A 20,071-nucleotide genomic window follows, 5' to 3' on the forward strand; every position below is an offset into this window, starting at 1 on the left:
ATCTTTTTTATGGATTGACCGTGATCTATATATTTTTTCTGTTTGACGCTTATGTCGGAATATATACACACGAAATCTATGCAAAAAACCTACATGGTCACCCATTGAAAGAAACCCTGATGTGTTTGAACATAATCTTTACTGCCGTGAGTAGGGTACGCCTTACATTCATCTTACACAGTGGAAAAGATACCTTTATATGTTTCAAATACACCTCGCTTGTGTGAGTAGGTACGCTTACTATCTTGGTAAAGGGGATCTTCTCTCAAACCATAGATTCTTTGACACAGAGGTGGATAAAAAAAGATACCTTTATAGGCCTGTTCCTTTCATTTGGGAAGTGAGTTTGGGTACGCCTCTTCAGTGGATGTGCATTGCTGTGTGAACGTCTTTTACGTTGAAAGAGACTTGTGCATTATTTGAAACATTACTACACATATATATACCATCTCTCTTTTCATGCCAAACCGGAGGGGCTGAAAAATTCTTTGGAAAAAGGAAGAAGGCCATCCATGCTGCGGTTTGAAAAGTCCGTCACCTACATATACTTCAGGGATGTCCTTTTGCTGAGTATTTCTGTATATTTATTTTAAGCGCCTGTTATTCTGGGTCCCACAAATGTATTTCTAATTGTGGTATAATTTGAACATTTGGTGAGGTTCTTCCTGTGGTGAACTAGTTTATAGGCTGCTCTTGTGTATTGCGCCAGTTACCAGGGATTCACAAATCATTATTCACCTATTGTGTAATTTGTACTTAGCGGTCGTACCCTTACGCATGTTGCGTAAACACGCGACCGCGCGTATGTCTTTACGTTGCGTACGCAGTCCCGTACTTTGTCCGAGACACGTGTACAAAAACCGTACGTCTGCAATAGTACAAATCCCACACTTCTATAAATGTAAGCGATATTACCTATAATCGCTCACTTAACACAACACAGTTTCTTTCTGTATAAACCTTTTTAACTAGGCCAGACTGTGTTTGTGTTTTACGTTTACTTCCTTAAATATTTATTTTAGTTTTAACTATATAACAACAAATATATCCGGTTTCACACAGATCTATAATGACTAGCAATAATCAATAATTTAAATGACATGATTCAGATTGGATAGCCATCTTGCAGAACATACATTGATATAAACACCCACATAATTATAATAATATTGTATATATGTATCATTCACTGGTCTCCTCTGAACTCATTTACCCATTTAGTGCTTCTAATTTGCATATCAAAGCTGTGTGCTTTTGACTGCCTGTTCAAGAGGTTGTTCACTGCTAAGAAAAAGCAGTTACACAGGTAGGTTAACATTTCAATGGCTATCTTATAGCAAGCAGAGTTACCTAAATCCTAGAGGTAAAACAAAAAAAAACTTTGTTTTTTTTATCTGTGTGTACTTCTTACATCAAGTATTCATCTCACTATTAACTTTCACTAAGCCCCATTGAAACTATTTGTAATTGACTATGGCATGGGTTAAATAAATGCATTGGTAACTCATAAATTGTGTTTCATGTGACAAAGGAAAGCTGATTATTTTTGAGCAGTCTGAAAATTAGCCATTTAGAAAAATGACCTTCCCAAAATGGCCGCTGCTCCTCCCCTTCCACATCCATGAGGGTTACACAAAATGGTGGACTGGCCATGTGGTTAGTCCAAAATGGAGGACAGACCATGCGGCTTCCTTTGTCACAAAGAAATCACACACCATGCAAGCACCTGAAGTTATTTTAGGCCTGAGTAAAAAAAAAACCCCACTATATCAAGGCTATTGCAGCAACTTTTAAATGTACTTTTAACCCTACTTAACAGATAAGCAATCCAATCTGAATCAAACACAATATGACTTATTTGAACCTTGTTTTGCAACAATAAAAATAAATTTTAGCATCTTAAATATTGTCAGAAACGCATTGTCCCTTAAATTTCATATCAGCATCTTACTAACAACACAACACAATACACGTGGATGTGATTCGTCAGCATTTTGCGATGGGTCCATCATTAGCCGGTCGATCACAGCCGCGTTTGTAATGTACAGTGCATCATTAATAACGTGATATCCCGGACGAGCACCCATCTATGAATGCCAAATTAATTTCTCACAAATATTTAAAATGCCCGCTCTAATATATATTGTAAATGCCTGCACATCTTATTACCAAATCCCATAAATGTGCGCTGTACATCGCACAACACTGCATCCCATAAGAGAAAACAATACACCCACACATTATCTGAGTTCCAAAGCTCATTGATGTATATATTTGTTGTTAAAAGGATATGGATTCAATATATATTACAAAGTACAGTATACCTATAGTTTCATGAATACTACTCACACAGTAAACAGTTAGAACATAGTTAAAACACAGTTACATATAGTTACAGTTAAATGCCAGCGATACAATTACCAGGTCTTTCTTATATAAGTTTGTCCCTCCATATGACTCTCTCTTCCTCTCTTTCCTCTGTAAAATCATGCAAGACCTCCATCTCTGTCTGAGTCCAAAAAGCAAGTGGGCTCCAGTGTAATCAATATGTTATCTAGTTTCTGGGGGAGGGGACTCATGAGTCACCAGTTTCTTTGCATATGCTGATCAGGTTCAGCCCTGTTCACTGTATCATTCATTGTTCTAACAAAGTGATTTTAGCTTTTATACATTCAATCATAACTATCCGCTGCAATGTCCTATAACTTAATAACAAGTATCAAATTAATCTACACACCAATCTGCTTGTTTTAAAAGTAAACATGACAGGTGTATCTGGTTCCGTTCAAATAATACACATTCATGACATTCATTCATTAGGTGATTTTAAATCACCATGATGTCTGGCGCTTGATATTATTATAATTATGTACTGTATGAAATAAGTGTCGAATCCATTTCTGTGGCATGTCCGTGTAAATGCGTGTGTTACCATATATTGCTGTGCTCGCTGCGCATATTTGCAAATATAGTGACTTAAATGTGTGGTTTGTATGTTCTCTTTATGTAACATTTTTTGACTTTGACAGCAGACACTTTACATCTAATCTCCTCCCACTCTGTACCTGCCTCAGCTTATTGCCCACATTGTGATATACCGGAAGTGTTAAGGCCCATATAGATGGGCCGATGCACGAGAGATGTGTGCTGAGCGAACCGCTCAGCACACATCTCTCCCGCCGCTCAGCACAGCGCGATCTGTGCTGAGCGTGCTGGGGGAGACGGGGGGGTCGCTCATTTCACCCAGCGGGTGAAGTGAGCGACCCGCTAGATTGGCCTGCATGCAGGCCAATCTAGCAGCAGCGATAGCGATGTGCGGGGCCGCGCATCGCTATCGCTGAGGGGGCTACACACGGAGCGATCAGGCTGATATTCTAAGCAATCTAGTCAGATTGCTTAGAATATCGCTCCGTGAGTACCCCCCTTAAGACTCGGCGCCTGATATAATTCCCTTCTCAGCATCTTGAGGACTTAGTTAGCCAGGTGGGTCTCACTCAGGTTCTTACCACGTTCCCTCCTTCCCAGTGGAGACACAGTGAGGTGGGAATAGCTTCTGCTGAGAGATGCTGTGCCTCCTCCAGTCCAGGTCCACCCTCTCTATTCTCCTTTTTTATGGATAGCAGAGATGAGAGCATAGAGTTTCAAGCCTCTGCTGGTATGAAAGGCTTAAGCTTGATACACACTAGAAAATTATCTGTCCAATCTTTCTAGTTGGAACTAAAAGTAATGTCTGGGAGCAAACGACAATTGACGATTTGCTCCCAAACACTGGAATACAGACAAAAATGGACGTTCAGTCAAATTGGAGGAGAGAGGGGGAACCCGGTGTGGCCCTGTGCCTGCTGTATATTCAGTCTACAGTCATTAGCCGGCAGGAGAGGAACCTGGTGTGGCCCTGTGCCTGCTGCATATTCAGTCTACAGTCATTAGCCGTCAGGAGGGGAACACGGTGTGGCCCTGTGCCTGCTGTATATTCAGTCTACAGTCATTAGCCGGCAGGAGGGGAACCTGGTGTGGCCCTGTGCCTGCTGCATATTCAGTCTACAGTCATTAGCCGGCAGGAGGGGAACCCGGTGCGGCCCTGTGCCTGCTGTATATTCAGTCTACAGTCATTAGCCGGCAGGAGGGGAACCCGGTGTGGCCCTGTGCCTGCTGTATATTCAGTCTCCAGCCATTAGCCGGCAGGAGGGGAACCCGGTGTGGCCCTGTGCCTGCTGCATATGCAGTCTACAGTCATTACCCGGCAGGAGGGGAACCCGGTGTGGCCCTGTGCCTGCTGTATATTCAGTCTACAGTCATTAGCCGGCAGGAGGGGAACCCGGTGTGGCCCTGTGCCTGCTGTATATTCAGTCTACAGTCTTTAGCATGCAGGAGGGGAACCCGGTGTGGCCCTGTGCCTGCTGCATATGCAGTCTACAGTCATTAGCCGGCAGTAGGGGAACCCGGTGTGGCCCTGTGCCTGCTGCATATTCAGTCTACAGTCATTAACCGGCAGGAGGGGAACCCGGTGTGGCCCTGTGCCTGCTAATATTCAGTCTCCAGTCATTAGCCGGCAGGAGGGGAACCCGGTGTGGCCCTGTGCCTGCTATATATTCAGTCTCCAGTCATTAGCCGGCAGGAGGGGAACCCGGTGTTACCCTGTGCCCGCTGCATATTCCGTCTCCAGTCATTAGCCGGCAGGAAGGGAACCAGGTGTGGTCCTACTGCCGCTGTAGCCCATCCGCAGGGCCGGCCCTAACCAATATGATGCCCTAGGCAAGATTTTGGCTGGTGCCCCCTAGCACCACCACTGGTTGCACCTCTTTCCCAGCACCATCACCCCTCACCCATAGCAGTCCTTATTTTGGTGTTTGTACTCCCTACATTTTAAATAGGAACAGTTCGCACATTTGGCGCACAGCCCAAATAGGGTGTGTTTTTGGTGGCAAGGGGCATGACCACACAATAGTAACCCCAATTCCTATTACGCCACACAGTACTGCAACTTCATTCACATTTGATCATGCGATAGTGTCCATAATTCATATTACATCCCACAGTAGTATCACTTTACCTTATAAACATTACTCCTCACAGTAGAGCCCCTTATTCACATACCATCACATTGAATTGCTCCTTATTCACATTACACCACACCCTATTGCTCTTTATTCATATTAGATGACACAGTAGTGCCCTTTCTATATGCAATGCCACATAGTAGAGCACCCTATACACATAATGCCACACATTAGTAATGCATTTATACACATAATTCCACACAGTAATGCCCCTTAAACATTATTAATGTCCTTATAAACATAATGTGCCTTACACATTATGACTGTTATGATTCCAGCACTCTGGTCAGAGGAGATCTTATGGCAAGGACCGGAGCACTGGAACGGAATGCTGGGGAAGGGAACAGGACAGGAAAATAGCCCCTGGCGCCCTAACTCTTGTCTCATCCGTGTTGTCAGAAATCCCCTGCAAGACTATGGTTTCTTGAGCCCTTGGCAGCCGCGTTTGAAGGGCGGATTATGTCTGCCCAACTTCGATGCCCCCCGGTCTTAATGAGAGACAAAGGGAAACCCGAGACAGGGTGATAACAAGAGGCCCTCTAACTAAACAACCAGGCCAGGGGCTAAGCAAACTCAAAACTATAATATGTGCGGAGAAACCGCCAGGGAAAAGGACAACCAAAATATCCACTTGTCCAATTCTCCTACCCTGCACCGCCGAGTACCAGAGAGGACTTGTGGAAGCAGAACCCTCCGCAAATGCTCCAAACACCAAATATAAAAGGTAAAGCAGCTGAGCCGCAACACACGGCAGAGCCGCAACTCACGAACACCACTGGATATAAAACGGTGATCAGACAGGACTCCAGGGAACCAGATGACCTCTTGGGATGAGATGACAACTCCCGAATACCGGACTTCTGAGGACTGGAATGACTGGATACAGCAGGACTGGAAACAGACTCTCAGCAAACAAAGGCAGCATGCAGGAAGCTATTACCGGCGTCTGTGAGAAGCCCTGGGAGTGTATTTAACAAGGAGTCCTCCAATCAGCTGCTAAAGGCTGATTAGAATAAATGCCGTGCAGCTGCCTTGCTGCACGGCCAGAGAGCAGGTGAATATCTTAATTTCCTAAAGCCTAGCAACGGGGAACGCGGTCCGCCAGTGGCATCCCCGTTGCTAGGGTCCGTGCGGCTCAGCGCGCCCGGCGTCTAGCGTTGCTAGGGAGCCGGCGGCTGTACGCGCACGGCGTCTCTAGTTACTAGGCGCCGGGCTGCGCAGACAAGCGGACCCCGGCGCCTAACAGTACCCCCCCCCTTCCTTGAGGAGGGGTCAAGGAACCCCTAAAGCCAGGTTTCTGAGGAAATTCCCGAAAAAATGCCCTCTTGAGCCTCGGGGCATGAAGATCCTTATCCAGGACCCAAGACCTTTCCTCCGGACCATAGCCTTTCCAGTGAACTAGAAAATACAGCCGACCCCGGGACAATTTGGAATCGAGAACCTTCTCTACCAAGAACTCCTGTTGTCCCTGTACATCCACTGGAGATCTACCCTGAGAGATCTTCCGAGGAAATCTACTGGAAGAAACGTATTGTTTCAACAGGGAACAATGAAACGTATTTCCAATCCTGAGAGATCTTGGTAAACGTAACCGAAAGGCAACTGGGTTGACTCTTTTAATAATAAGAAATGGCCCAATAAATTTGGGTCCCAGTCTAGCCGAGGATTGTCGAAGCCTGATGTTGCGAGTCGACAACCACACCCTATCTCCCACCTTAAAAGTGCAAGGACGTCGGAGCCTGTCAGAAAATTTCTTCTCTCGAAAGGCCGCTTTTCTGAGAGCAAGGTGCACCTTTTTCCAAATGGCTCTGAGATGGGAGGTTAAGGTTAGCGAGGAGACTGAGGAATGATGAAAAAAAGAATTAGCTCTGGGGTGAAAACCAAAAACTGAAAAGAATGGAGACTCTTTAGTGGAGGAATGACAAGAATTATTGTAAGCAAATTCAGCCAACGGAAGAAACTCGGACCAATCATTCTGGAGTTTGGCTGAATACAAGCGCAAATATTGTTTCAATGATTGGTTAACTCGTTCGGTTTGCCCGTTGGATTGTGGGTGGTAACCGGATGTTAACGACAATTTCATCTTCAATGAGGCACAAAAACATTTCCAGAATTGTGCGATGAATTGTGGACCCCGATCAGAAACAATATCAGTAGGCAACCCATGAAGCCTGAATACATGGCGGAGAAACAAAACTGCCAACCCTTGGGCAGAAGGCAATCGGGGAAGAGCAATAAAATGAGCCATTTTACTAAAACGGTCCACTACCACCCATATGACTCGGAATCCGGCTGAAAGGGGAAGGTCAACCACAAAATCCATGGAAATATGAGACCACGGCCTGAGAGGAACATTTAAGGGCATAAGTTGCCCGATGGGCAAGGAACGGGGAACCTTATGCTGTGCACAAACCTGACATGAATAAACAAATTCCTTGACGTCTTTAGAAAGACCAGGCCACCATACTGAGCGAGAGACTAACTCCAATGTCTTAGAGACTCCTGGATGCCCTGAAACTTTGTTATCATGGAATTCCGTTAAAACAGTAGCTCTCAAAAACTCAGGGACGTAAAGACGACCAGCAGGAGTAATTCTAGGAGCTTGGTGTTGAAGCTGTTTTAACTGGGTAAATAAATCTTGTGTGAGGCCCGCCCAGATGACCGAAGATGGAAGTATGGGGGTAACAGGATTGTTATTGTGAACCGGAAGAAAGCTACGTGACAGGGCATCAGCCTTAGTATTCTTGGAACCAGGCCTGAAAGTGATTATAAATTTGAAACGCGTAAAAAATAATGCCCAACGTGCCTGCCGGGCATTAAGCCGCTTAGCCGATTCAATGTATTGCAGGTTCTTATGGTCAGTCAATACCGAAATAGTATGTTTTGCTCCCTCCAGCCAATGCCTCCACTCCTCGAAAGCCCACTTTACCGCCAGTAACTCCCGATTACCAACGTCATAGTTGGATTCAGCGGAGGAGAATTTCCTGGACATAAAGGCACAAGGATGTAACTCCAGAGACTCCGGATCCTTTTGAGAAAGGATAGCCCCCACTCCAACCTCCGAGGCATCAACCTCCACCACAAAGGGCAATTCCGGATTAGGATGTCTGAGGACTGGAGCCGAGACAAAGGCTTGTTTCAAGGCCCGGAAGGACAACTCAGCTTCACGCGACCAGTTGGTAGGATCCGCTCCTTTCTTTGTCAGAGCTACAATGGGAGCAACCAGGTCAGAAAAAGAATGAATGAACCTCCTATAATAATTCGCAAACCCTAAAAAGCGCTGAATTGCTTTTAAATTGGTGGGTTGCGCCCAACTAAGGATGGCCTGGAGTTTCTTTGGTTCCATGGAAAATCCCTGAGGGGAAATTATGTACCCTAAAAAAGATACTTCCGTGACATGAAACTCACACTTCTCCAGCTTGGCATATAAATGATTCTCGCGTAACTTTTGAAGAACCAGACGCACCTGGGTAACATGTTGTTCCATTGATTCAGAAAAAATCAGGATGTCGTCTAAGTAAACGACCACAAATTTCCCTAGGAAGTCACGGAGCACATCGTTAATGAGGTCTTGAAAAACTGCCGGAGCATTGGACAGGCCGAACGGCATCACCAGGTATTCGTAGTGACCCGACTGAGTACTGAAGGCCGTTTTCCACTCATCTCCAGATTTACTTCGGATGAGGTTGTACGCTCCTCTAAGGTCAATTTTAGAAAAAAATCACAGCAGAACGTAACTGATCAAAGAGTACAGAAATCAACGGCAAAGGATAGGTGTTTTTAACTGAGATCTTATTCAGGGCTCTAAAATCAATGCAAGGTCTAAGCGAGCCATCCTTTTTCTCCACAAAGAAGAAGCCTGCACTTAAAGGAGATTTTGATGGTCTAATAAATCCTTTCTCAAGGCTCTCCTTTACATAATCATTCATAGCCGCAGTTTCTGGCCCGGATAATGCATATAATCTTCCCTTTGGCAATGCGGCACCAGGAATTAACTCAATATCACAATCATAAGGCCGATGGGGAGGCAGAATGTCCGCATTGCCTTTGGAGAAAACATCAGCAAACTCCTGGTATTCCACCGGAATGAGTTGGAATGATAGCTGCTACTCTGACTGGAAATGTGATACATTCCTTATCACAAAAAGTACCCCATTGTGAAATCTCCCCCGACCGCCAATCAATGGTGGGATTATGAAAGGCCAGCCAAGGGTGACCCAGAACAACTGGAACTGCTGGGCAATGTGTAAGAAAGAACTCGATTTTCTCGGAATGTAGAGCTCCTACTGTAAGTAGTACAGGGGGTGTATGGAGAGAAATAATCCCATTAGACAGCGTACTCCCATCTAAGCCATGCATGGTGACACACCTACCCAAAGGTAACTGAGGAATGCCTAAGACCTTAGCCCAAGTTAAATCCATAAAGTTTCCTGCAGCTCCACTGTCAACAAAAGCCGACACCGAAGAACTGAGGCTGCCAAAGGAAACTTTAACTGGGACTAAAAGGGAGTTATTCGAGGAGATAAGCTGCAGACCTAGGTGAACCCCCTCACAATTCACCTGGTCAAAGCGTCTCCCGACTTGTTCGGACAATTACGAGCAAAATGTCCCTTACCCCCACAGTACAGACAAAGACCAGAATTTTGCCTTCTGGCTCTTTCTTCAGGAGACAGCCGGGAGAGACCCATCTGCATGGGCTCCTCTACGTCTTCAGGAATGGAATATACACACGGACTTGACCTTACAGGTGCTCCTTTTTCAGCCCTCCGCTCTCTGAGACGACGATCAATCTTAATAGAAAGCTCCATGAGTTTATCGAGAGTCTCAGGAGCGGGGTACTGAAGGAGACTGTCTTTTATAGACTCTGATAAGCCGAGGCGAAACTGACTGCGCAGGGCTGGGTCATTCCAGCCACAGTCGTTCGACCAACGGCGAAACTCCGTACAATAAACCTCCGCAGGATTTCTACCCTGTCTGAGAGCGCGCAACTGACTTTCAGCGGACGCCTCTCTATCAGGGTCATCATACAAGAGCCCTAAAGACTCAAAAAAAGCGTCAACTGACAACAATGCCGGATCCTCTGCTCTTAAACCAAATGCCCAGGTCTGTGGATCCCCCAGGAGCAAATAAATAATAATCCCGACCCGCTGAGATTCAGTACCCGAGGAAGTCGGTCTTAAACGAAAATAAAGCTTACAGGATTCTTTAAAATTAAAAAACTCTTTTCTATCACCAGAAAAACGGTCAGGCAAATGCATCTTTGGTTCAGGGACTACCCTTGGGGAAGCTCGCAAAAGATCTTCCTGCGACTTCACCCGAAGAGAAAGATCCTGAACCATCTGAGTAAGTTCTTGAATCTGGCTGACTAAGAGCTGACCAGGATTTGGCCCTAAACCTGTTGGATTCATGAGGCCGATAAACTCTCACAAAACTGAGTGAGAAAAAATTAAACCCCGTTTAATTTTAAGTTTTGGTATGGCCGGTAATAATGTTATGATTCCAGTACTCTGGTCAGAGGAGATCTTATGGCAAGGACCGGAGCACTGGAACGGAATGCTGGGGAAGGGAGCAGGACAGGAAAATAGCCCCTGGCGCCCTAACTCTGTTGTCTCACCCGTGTTGTCAGAAATCCCCTGCGAGACTATGGTTTCTTGAGCCCTTGGCAGCCGCGTTTGAAGGGCGGATTATGTCTGCCCAACTTCGAGGCCCCCCGGTCTTAATGAGAGACAAAGGGAAACCCGAGACAGGGTGATAACAAGAGGCCCTCTAACTAAACAACCAGGCCAGGGGCTAAGCAAACTCAAAACTATAATATGTGCGGAGAAACCGCCAGGGAAAAGGATAACCAAAATATCCACTTGTCCAATTCTCCTACCCGGCACCGCCGAGTACCAGAGAGGACTTGTGGAAGCGGAACCCTCCGCAAATGCTCCAAACACCAAATATAAAAGGTAAAGCAGCTGAGCCGCAACACACGGCAGAGCCGCAACTCACGAACACCACTGGATATAAAACGGTGATCAGACAGGACTCCAGGGAACCAGATGACCTCTTGGGATGAGATGACAACTCCCGAATACCGGACTTCTGAGGACTGGAATGACCGGATACAGCAGGACTGGAAACAGACTCTCAGCAAACAAAGGCAGCATGCAGGAAGCTATTACCGGCGTCTGTGAGAAGCCCTGGGAGTGTATTTAACAAGGAGTCCTCCAATCAGCTGCTAAAGGCTGATTAGAATAAATGCCGTGCAGCTGCCTTGCTGCACGGCCAGAGAGCAGGTGAATATCTTAATTTCCTAAAGCCTAGCAACGGGGAACGCGGTCCGCCAGTGGCATCCCCGTTGCTAGGGTCCGTGCGGCTCAGCGCGCCCGGCGTCTAGCGTTGCTAGGGAGCCGGCGGCTGTACGCGCACGGCGTCTCTAGTTGCTAGGCGCCGGGCCGCGCAGACAAACGGACCCCGGCGCCTAACAATGACAACCTTTATTAATGCCCTTTTACACATAATGTCCCTTACATATATGCCGTACATTATTGATGACCTTATACACATAATGACACACATAGTGCCCCCTACACATTTGCTGCACATTATTAGTGCCCCTATACACATAATAACACACATACAGTAGTACCGTTACACATATGCCGCACATTATTAATGCCCTTATACACATAATGACACACACAGAGTAGTACCCTCTTACACATATACCGCACATTATTAATGCCCTTATACACATAATGACACACATAGTGCCCCTTACACATATGTTGCACATTATTAATGCATTTTTACATGACACACATAATGCTCCTTACACATATTCTGAACACTACTGCACAACCAACCCACTCGCATGCACACAGCACTCACACTGCCACTAACACTGTGACCTCTGGCCTGCTTGGATACAGATGTGTCCTCACAAATCTTGCCTCAATGCTAACGTCGGGCACCTTTTTTTATGAAAATGCATCTTATTTGCATTGCTATTTGCTATGTGGCTAGGATGCACAAGCAGCTTCTGCTGATTAAACTGATATGCAGCATGCCTATATACTGTGTGAGAGTGTGGCTGTATCTGTATATGAAATGCTACACAGAATATAGGCATGCCGCATATCATTTTAATCAGCAGAAGCTGCTGATGCCCTTAGGAATATCAAATGCCCTAGGCAATTGCCTAGTTTGTCTATAGCTATGGCCGGCTCTGCCCATCCGCTACAATGAGCACTTGCTCACTGTTCAGAGCTGAACTCCTGCTTACTGCTGCTATAATGCATGGAGATTTCAACTCTAGACCACCTGGAATTAAATACCTGGCCTGCCAGCTGTTGTGGAACTACATATTACAGCATGCCCTACCACAGTTTTGCTGACAGAACATTCTAAAACAGTGGCAGGGCATGCTGGGATGTGTAGTTCCACAATAGCTGCATGTCGAATAGAGTTGCTCTAGAGCAGTTATGGCTAACCTTGACACTCCAGCTGTTGTTGAACTACACATCCCAGCATGCCCTGCTACAGTTTTGCTATTTGGCCATGCTAAAACTGATGCAGGGCATGCTGGGATGTGTAGTTCAACAGCTGGAGTGTCAAGGTTAGCCATCACTGCTCTAGAGGTTGTTGTACATACAGCCTGGAGAGCAGCAGTTTCTAAGGTGCTCAAACCGCCCTATCTGGCACCAAAAATCTATGTGACAATGCTCCTATTCACCCGGGAATACATTTACATCATTCTCCAAGTCCTACACAATGACCTCTTCTCTGCAGGTGACAATCTGTCCCCTAGACCGCTGCCTGGGGGTCCCATCATGGCATGCGGTCCTTCAGTTTACTCAGCAAGACTTCATCTTTGCGGCATTCCTAGGAAGAAAGGCGCTTGTTATTATAATACAAAAATAAATAAGATTAGCGCTAAAGTGCTGGATATCTTTAAAAAGATTTTAGGTTTATTTGTATACACTCTACATAGTCAAATGTTGCACTGCATATAAATGTATTATTGCATTAAAAGAAAATAAGGGCTGGGACTTACGGATCCAGTTCATCTCCTGAGTATAGCCACAGTGCTGGAAAGTGCAGGTTTGGGAAAGGCAGTATTGACCAACTTGTATTGGAAATTAGGACCTCTTTCAGCTTGATTATGGACTCCAAATAGTCCTAGTAAAAGCTCCGCTCCATCAGCAAATGTCCAATTCGTAAGTTCAATTCCTTAAATGGACTCTAGGCTTGTCTCCAGATGAATGCAATTGTAGTAGTGCCCAGCTCCTCCACCAACGCGTTTCGCTGTGTGTCACAGCTTTGTCAAGGTGATTTGGTTCACTGCCCCGATGCCCTTTTTATCGCAATGTTGATTGCCCATAATTTGCAGGTGACAATAATTCTATTCATTCAAATCACATTAAAAATAAAATAATATCCAGCTCTGTGTTTCAATGATAGACATTATATTTACAAATTGTGATCAAATCGATTTTAAACAATATAACTATTAAAAATTAAACTGTAGATCCGGAATACGGTTTCCGATCACATGACCGCCCGACTCCCCTTCCTACTGTATGTATGGAACGCAAACCATATGCGATAGGCTGAGTGCTGCGGTCACGTGACCGTACGCCGTCCGTCACGTGATCGTGCACTGTGAACACCTTACATGCTTGTCAGATATTGCAATCACGTGACCGGACATTGGCCCTCATTCCGAGTTGATCGCTCGCTAGCTACTTTTTGCAGCCGTGCAAACGCATAGTCGTCGCCCACGGGCGGAGTGTATTTTCTCTTTGCAAGTGTGCGATCGCATGTGCAGCCGAGCGGTACAAAAACATTTTGTGCAAAACAAGACCAGCCCTGTAGTTACTTATCCTGTGAGATGATCCTATCGACGGAGGTCCCGGAATTGACGTCAGACACCCGCCCTGCAAACGCCTGGTCCCGCCTGCGTTTTCACTACCACTCCCAGAAAACGGTCAGTTGACAACCATATACGCCCTCTTCCTGTCAATCTCCTTGCGATCGGCTGTGCAAATGGATTCATCGCTAGAAGCATTGCACAGCAACAATGCTCTTTGTACCCGTACGACGTGCGTGCACATTGCGGTGCATACGCATGCGCAGTTTAGCCGTTTTTTACCTGATCACTGTGAAAATCGGCAGCGAGCGATCAACTCGGAATGACCCCCATTGTCCGTCACGTGATCACATACTATAAGGAACTTCTACATGCTTCGGAAAAAATCACGGAACACATACGTTTTTCGCACCCAATGTTTTACCAGGGCTAATAGGATATTCCCCTAAGGCTTACTAAATAGACCCCCAAGTATCTCAGGTAAAGGTATCTGGACACTCGGAATCTAGAAAGGACTGAGAACCAGAAGGTGAATAAGTAAATGAAATGCTGCTGCTTGTTTCCCCAACTACATCTGAATGTGCCCCAGAAATCTCCAACTGTACTATAGCACACTTCTAAAACAATGTGCAATTGCAAGCCTCCCCCAAGTTCTCCTGAACCTTGATGTACTTCAGCGTGAATCTGTCGTTAAGGAACCAAGGAGATTATATTGTATTAATCAGCATTGCAGAAAGGTGACTAAGCCAAAACATGTAAGCTCCTAGTGTTAGAGAAAATAGAGACCAGGTGGGTTTCCATGGCTTCAGAACACCATGCGCAATGCCAGGACGTCGGCTGGAGTGGTGTACGGCACACCCGCATTGTTTCTGGAGCAGTGGTAATACGTTCTCAGGAGTGATGTATCACGCCTCACTGTGTGACGGACATACTGTAAAGGTTGGTGGGGGAGGAATAATTATCTGGGGCTGGGCACCTTACTTCCACTGACAGGAGATCTCCAGTGCTACATCATACAGCAACATTCTAGAGAACTGTGAGCTCCAATTGCCAACTGTTTGGGCAAGGTCTTCTCCTGTTTCAGCATTACAATGCCCCTGGTCTGCCGGGATTGGTGCGGAAGAACCTGACTGTCCTACACAGACCTTACCCCATCGTACACACTGCCCAACATCAGTGCCCGAATTCACCAATTCACCAATTCTCCTGTGGTTGGAAGAACTGATGTGAATCCCTACAGCCATGATACAAAGTCTAGTGGGAAGCGTGCCCAGGTGGCTGTTATAGAAGCATAGCGGGCACCAACTCTGTATTAATGGCAACGGTTTTAGGTACACACACACAGGTGCGGGAGTCTTACAGGAGGAGTCGGATCTTCTGCAGTTTCTGTGGCTCCACTTTGTGCTGCTGCTCAAACAGCAGAGATCGCTCCTGATAATAAAGCACAATGTGCAATATACACTAATTCCTCAGTCCTTTCATCGGGTGGTCTTCAGTATGCCGAAGGTCGGGATCCCGGCGCACAGTATACCGACAGCTATTCTCCCTCGTGGGGGTCCACGACCCCCCTTGGTGAAAAGAAATAGCGTGGCGCGCGTAGCGCACCACTGTGCCCGCAAGGGGCTCCTTTGCGCTCGCCACACTGTCGGTATGCCGGTGGTCGGGCTCCTGGCGCCGGTATGCTGGTCGCCGGGAGCCCGGCCGCCGGCATACCATACTACACCCCTTTCATCTATCACAAGAAGAACATCCACCCACAGAACCGTACAACGTCTATTACATAGTCAGACAATCTCCGCAGAAGGTGTAAAAGGCTGGATAAAGTTACCGGACACTAAATGGTCACTTTACCTTTTCCTCTCCGTTCTCTGCAGATTCAGGGGTAGATGTATTAATCTGGAGAAGGCATAAGGAGGGGACGCACTGTAGTGGGCACAAGAACCCGGCGTCAAAAGGAGGCATCCTGGGAGGCGGAAGTATTGAAGGCATAGAACCTTGTGAACATGTTCACTGAGGACCACGTAGCTGCCTTGCACAATTGTTCAAGGGTCACACCACGGCGGGCCACCCAAGAAGATCCAAAAGACAGAGTACAATGGGCTTTAATGGTAGCAGGAGCTGGAAGACAAGTCTGTACATAAGCATGTGCAATCACCATTCTAATCCATCTGGCCAAGGTCTGCTTATTGTTTGTGAAAACCAAAAAGGACAAAGAGAGAATCAGATCTCCTAAGAGATAAACACGGAGAGCCCGTACCACATCCAAAGACCGCTCTTTGGAGGATAAACCTGGAGAGGTAAAGGCCGGAACCACAATCTCTTGGTTAAGGTGGAAAGACGACATCACCTTAGGCAGATAACCAGGGCGAGTTCTCTGAATGGCACGGTCACGGTGAAAAATCAGAAAAGGTGACCGACAGGACAAGGCACCCAAGTCTGAAACCCGTCTAGCAGAGGCAATAGCCAGCAGAAACAAGACCTTAAGAGTAAGCCACTTAAGGTCCACAGACTCAGGTTCAAACGGAGACTCTTGTAAAGCATCCAGAACAACCGATAAATCCCAAGGAGCCACAGGAGCGACTTAGGGAGGTCGAATCTGTAAAACACCCTGAGTGAATGTATGAACATCAGGCAGAGTCGCAATCTTTCTCTGAAACCATATCGTCAAGGCAGAAATATGAACCTTGAGGGAGGCCAGACGAAGGCCTAAGTCCAGGCCCTGCTGCAGGAAAGCCAAAAGTTTGGCCGTACTGAACTTGTATGCATCATAATTGTTAGTTGCACACCAAGCAAAATAAGAATTCCAGACCCTATGATAAATCTGAGCAGAAACCGGTTTACGGGCCTTCAACATCTGCCTAGATACGGGGCAGCTGTAGCATCAACAATGGATTAGGACCTGGTCTGTCCCTAGATACAGGGCAGCTGTAGCATCAGCAGTGGATTAAGACCTGTTCTGTCCCTAGATACGGGGCAGCTGTAGCATCAACAATGGATTACGGCACAGTCTGTGCCTAGATATGCGGCGGCTGTAGCATCAGCAGCAGATTACAGCCCTGTCCGTGCCTAGTTACGAGGCGGCTGTATCATTATCAGTGGATTACAGCCCTGTCTGTGCCTAGATACGGGGCAGACTGTAACATCAGTAGCGTATTACAGCCCTATCTGTGCCTAGATACGGGGCCGCTATAGCATCAGCAACGGATTACAGCCCTGTCTGTGCCTAGTTACGAGGCGGCTGTATCATTATCAGTGGATTACAGCCCTGTCTGTGCCTAGATACGGGGCAGACTGTAACATCAGTAGCGTATTACAGCCCTGTCTGTGCCTAGATACGGGGCCGCTATAGCATCAGCAACGGATTACAGCTCTGTCTGTGCCTAGATACGGGGCAGCTGTAGCATCAGCAGCAGATTACAGCCCTGTCTGTGCCTAGATACGGGAAATCTGTAGCATCAGCAGCAGATTACAGCCCTGTCTGTGCCTAGATACAGAGCATCTGTAGCGTCAGCAGCGAATTATTGCCCTGTCTTTGAATAGATACAGGGCAGTTGTAGCATCAGTAGCGGATTACAGCCCTGTCTGTGCCTACATATGGGGAAGTTGTAGCATCAGCAGCGGATTACAGCCCTGTCTGTGCCTAGATACGGGGCAGCTGTAGCATCAGCAGCGGATTACAGCCCTGTCTGTGCCTAGATACGGGGCAGCTGTAGCATTAGCAGCGGATTACGGCCCTGTCTGTGCCTAGATACGGGGCAGCTGTAGCATCAGCAGCGGATTACAGCCCTGTCTGTGACAAGATACTAGGCAGCTGTAGCATTAGCAGCAGGGACGTGCAGTCAGGGGAGGCAGATCAGTTGTAATACAGATCAGTGTAAACATCAGCTGCTTCCATTGCAGTATGAAGTTGCTGCACTCACTGCTTGTACATAGGGACAGAGGAGAGGCAGCAATAACTCTGCCTCCCTCTGGTAACCAGCAACTGCTTAGAGCTAGGGGGCGGAGCTGCACACCAGGCAGTAACTTTGCATTGAAAACAATGCCAGAAGAGGCAGCTCTGACATGCCTGGTGTGAGAGGGGCTCAAGGCACGCACCTACCCCCATGATGCAGTGTAGCAGCTACCTCCTCCCCTGACTGGTGCTATTCACCAGCACTCCCACTGGCTTGGGCTGGAGAGGTGTACAACTGTACTGCAGGAACGTGGCCACGGTAAAATCTTCCCCACCCTGCTGCCTGATCTCCATACTGATCCAGTGACCTGGGAAGGGAGGGGGGGGGGGGGGGGGGGTTACTCAAAGCATCTCTGTCCTATCTCCTCCAGCAGCTGAGGCTTCAGTGCCTGAGATCAAGTTGTGATCTCTGCTAACAGCTCATGATCTCAGGATATTTTTAAATCATGTAAAGGTGTCTAAGAAATCCTGAAAGCATGACGTGATGGGGGGGGGGGGGGGGGAGGGGGGGGGTGGCGTGAGGTCCATATTTGTTAAACACTGTCATTCTAGACATGACCGTAATTTAGTGTGTGCCAGATGTGCGCAAACCGACTCATTACAAGCCGCCTTTGTGTGCCAGGTGAGGAGCTTCCCTCATCCCAGCAGTCACAGCGGCGGCCAGCCTACGTGGAAGGAGAGGGACAGCTGCAGCGGCACCACCATCAATTACATTGCGCTGCAGCAGCTCCCGAGTTACCCTCCCTCCTCCTCCTTCTCCCCTGCCCAGGATCTGCCAGCAGCTGCACCGAGGAGCCTGACTGCCAGCGGAGACAGTACGTATCATCTGTTCTTTCTGTCTATCTATCTATCTATTTATTCTATCTATTCTATCTTGTCTATCCTATCTGTCGTAATGTTTAAAAAAGGGTCTCTGTCTGCTGCAATGTGTAATAAGGGGACGCTGTCTGTCGTAATATGTAAAAAGGGGACGCTGTCTGCCGTAATGTGTAATAAGGGGACGCTGTCTGCAGTAATGTGTAATAAGGGGACGCTGTCTGCCGTAATGTGTAATAAGGGGACGCTGTCTGCAGTAATGTGTAATAAGGGGATGCTGTCTGCTGTAATGTGTAATAAGGGGACGCTGTCTGCCGCAATGTGTAATAAGGGGATGCTGTCTGCCGTAATGTGTAATAAGGGGACGCTGTCTGCCGTAATATGTAATAAGGGGACTCTGTCTGCTGTAATTTATAATAAGGGGACTCTGCCGTAATGTGTAATAAGGGGACGCTGTCTGCTGTAATGTGTAATAAGGGGACCCTGTCTGCTGTAATGTGTAATAAGGGGACCCTGTCTGCCGTAATGTGTAATAAGGGGACCCTGTCTGCTGTAATGTGTAATAAGGGGACGCTGTCTGCCGTAATGTGTAATAAGGGGACTCTGTCTGCCGTAATGTGTAATAAGGGGACTCTGCCGTAATGTGTAATAACGGGACTCTGCCGTAATGTGTAATAAGGGGACGCTGTCTGCTGTAATGTGTAATAAGGGGACCCTGTCTGCTGTAATGTGTAATAAGGGGACCCTGTCTGCCGTAATGTGTAATAAGGGGACCCTGTCTGCTGTAATGTGTAATAAGGGGACGCTGTCTGCCGTAATGTGTAATAAGGGGACGCTGTCTGCCGTAATGTGTAATAAGGGGACGCTGTCTGCTGTAATGTGTAATAAGGGGACTCTGTCTGCCGTAATGTGTAATAAGGGGACTCTGTCTGCCGTAATGTGTAATAAGGGGACGCTGTCTGCCGTAATGTGTAATAAGGGGACTCCCCTCAAATAATCTAAATTAGGCTTATTTTTGCCTTTGGCACCCACTGCTGACACCTGTATGTGTTGTCAAGGTTTGATGTAAAGTTATTAGCAGAAGTGATAGAACCAGTGGTGCAAGTGGGCGGGTACGGGTGGGTACGGCGTACCCGTAAGAATTTAGCCGTGGGTACGCCGTACCCACACCGACGGGCCGCCGCTCCTCTTCCTTCCCTCCCTCCCCCACGCCGCACCGCCGCACACGCCTCTGATGTGAGGGCAGGAGAGTGCAGCCTGCGCCTCTCGTTCCCCTCAGTCTCCGGTGGGTGTTTCAGTTTACTTCAGCGCCGATCCGTGAGCCAATCAGAGCTCGCACCCGCGAGCTCTGATTGGCTCACGGATCGGCGCTGAATTAAACTGAGA

This window comes from Pseudophryne corroboree, chromosome 7 (assembly GCF_028390025.1).
Source record: "Pseudophryne corroboree isolate aPseCor3 chromosome 7, aPseCor3.hap2, whole genome shotgun sequence".
Taxonomy (NCBI): domain Eukaryota; kingdom Metazoa; phylum Chordata; class Amphibia; order Anura; family Myobatrachidae; genus Pseudophryne; species Pseudophryne corroboree.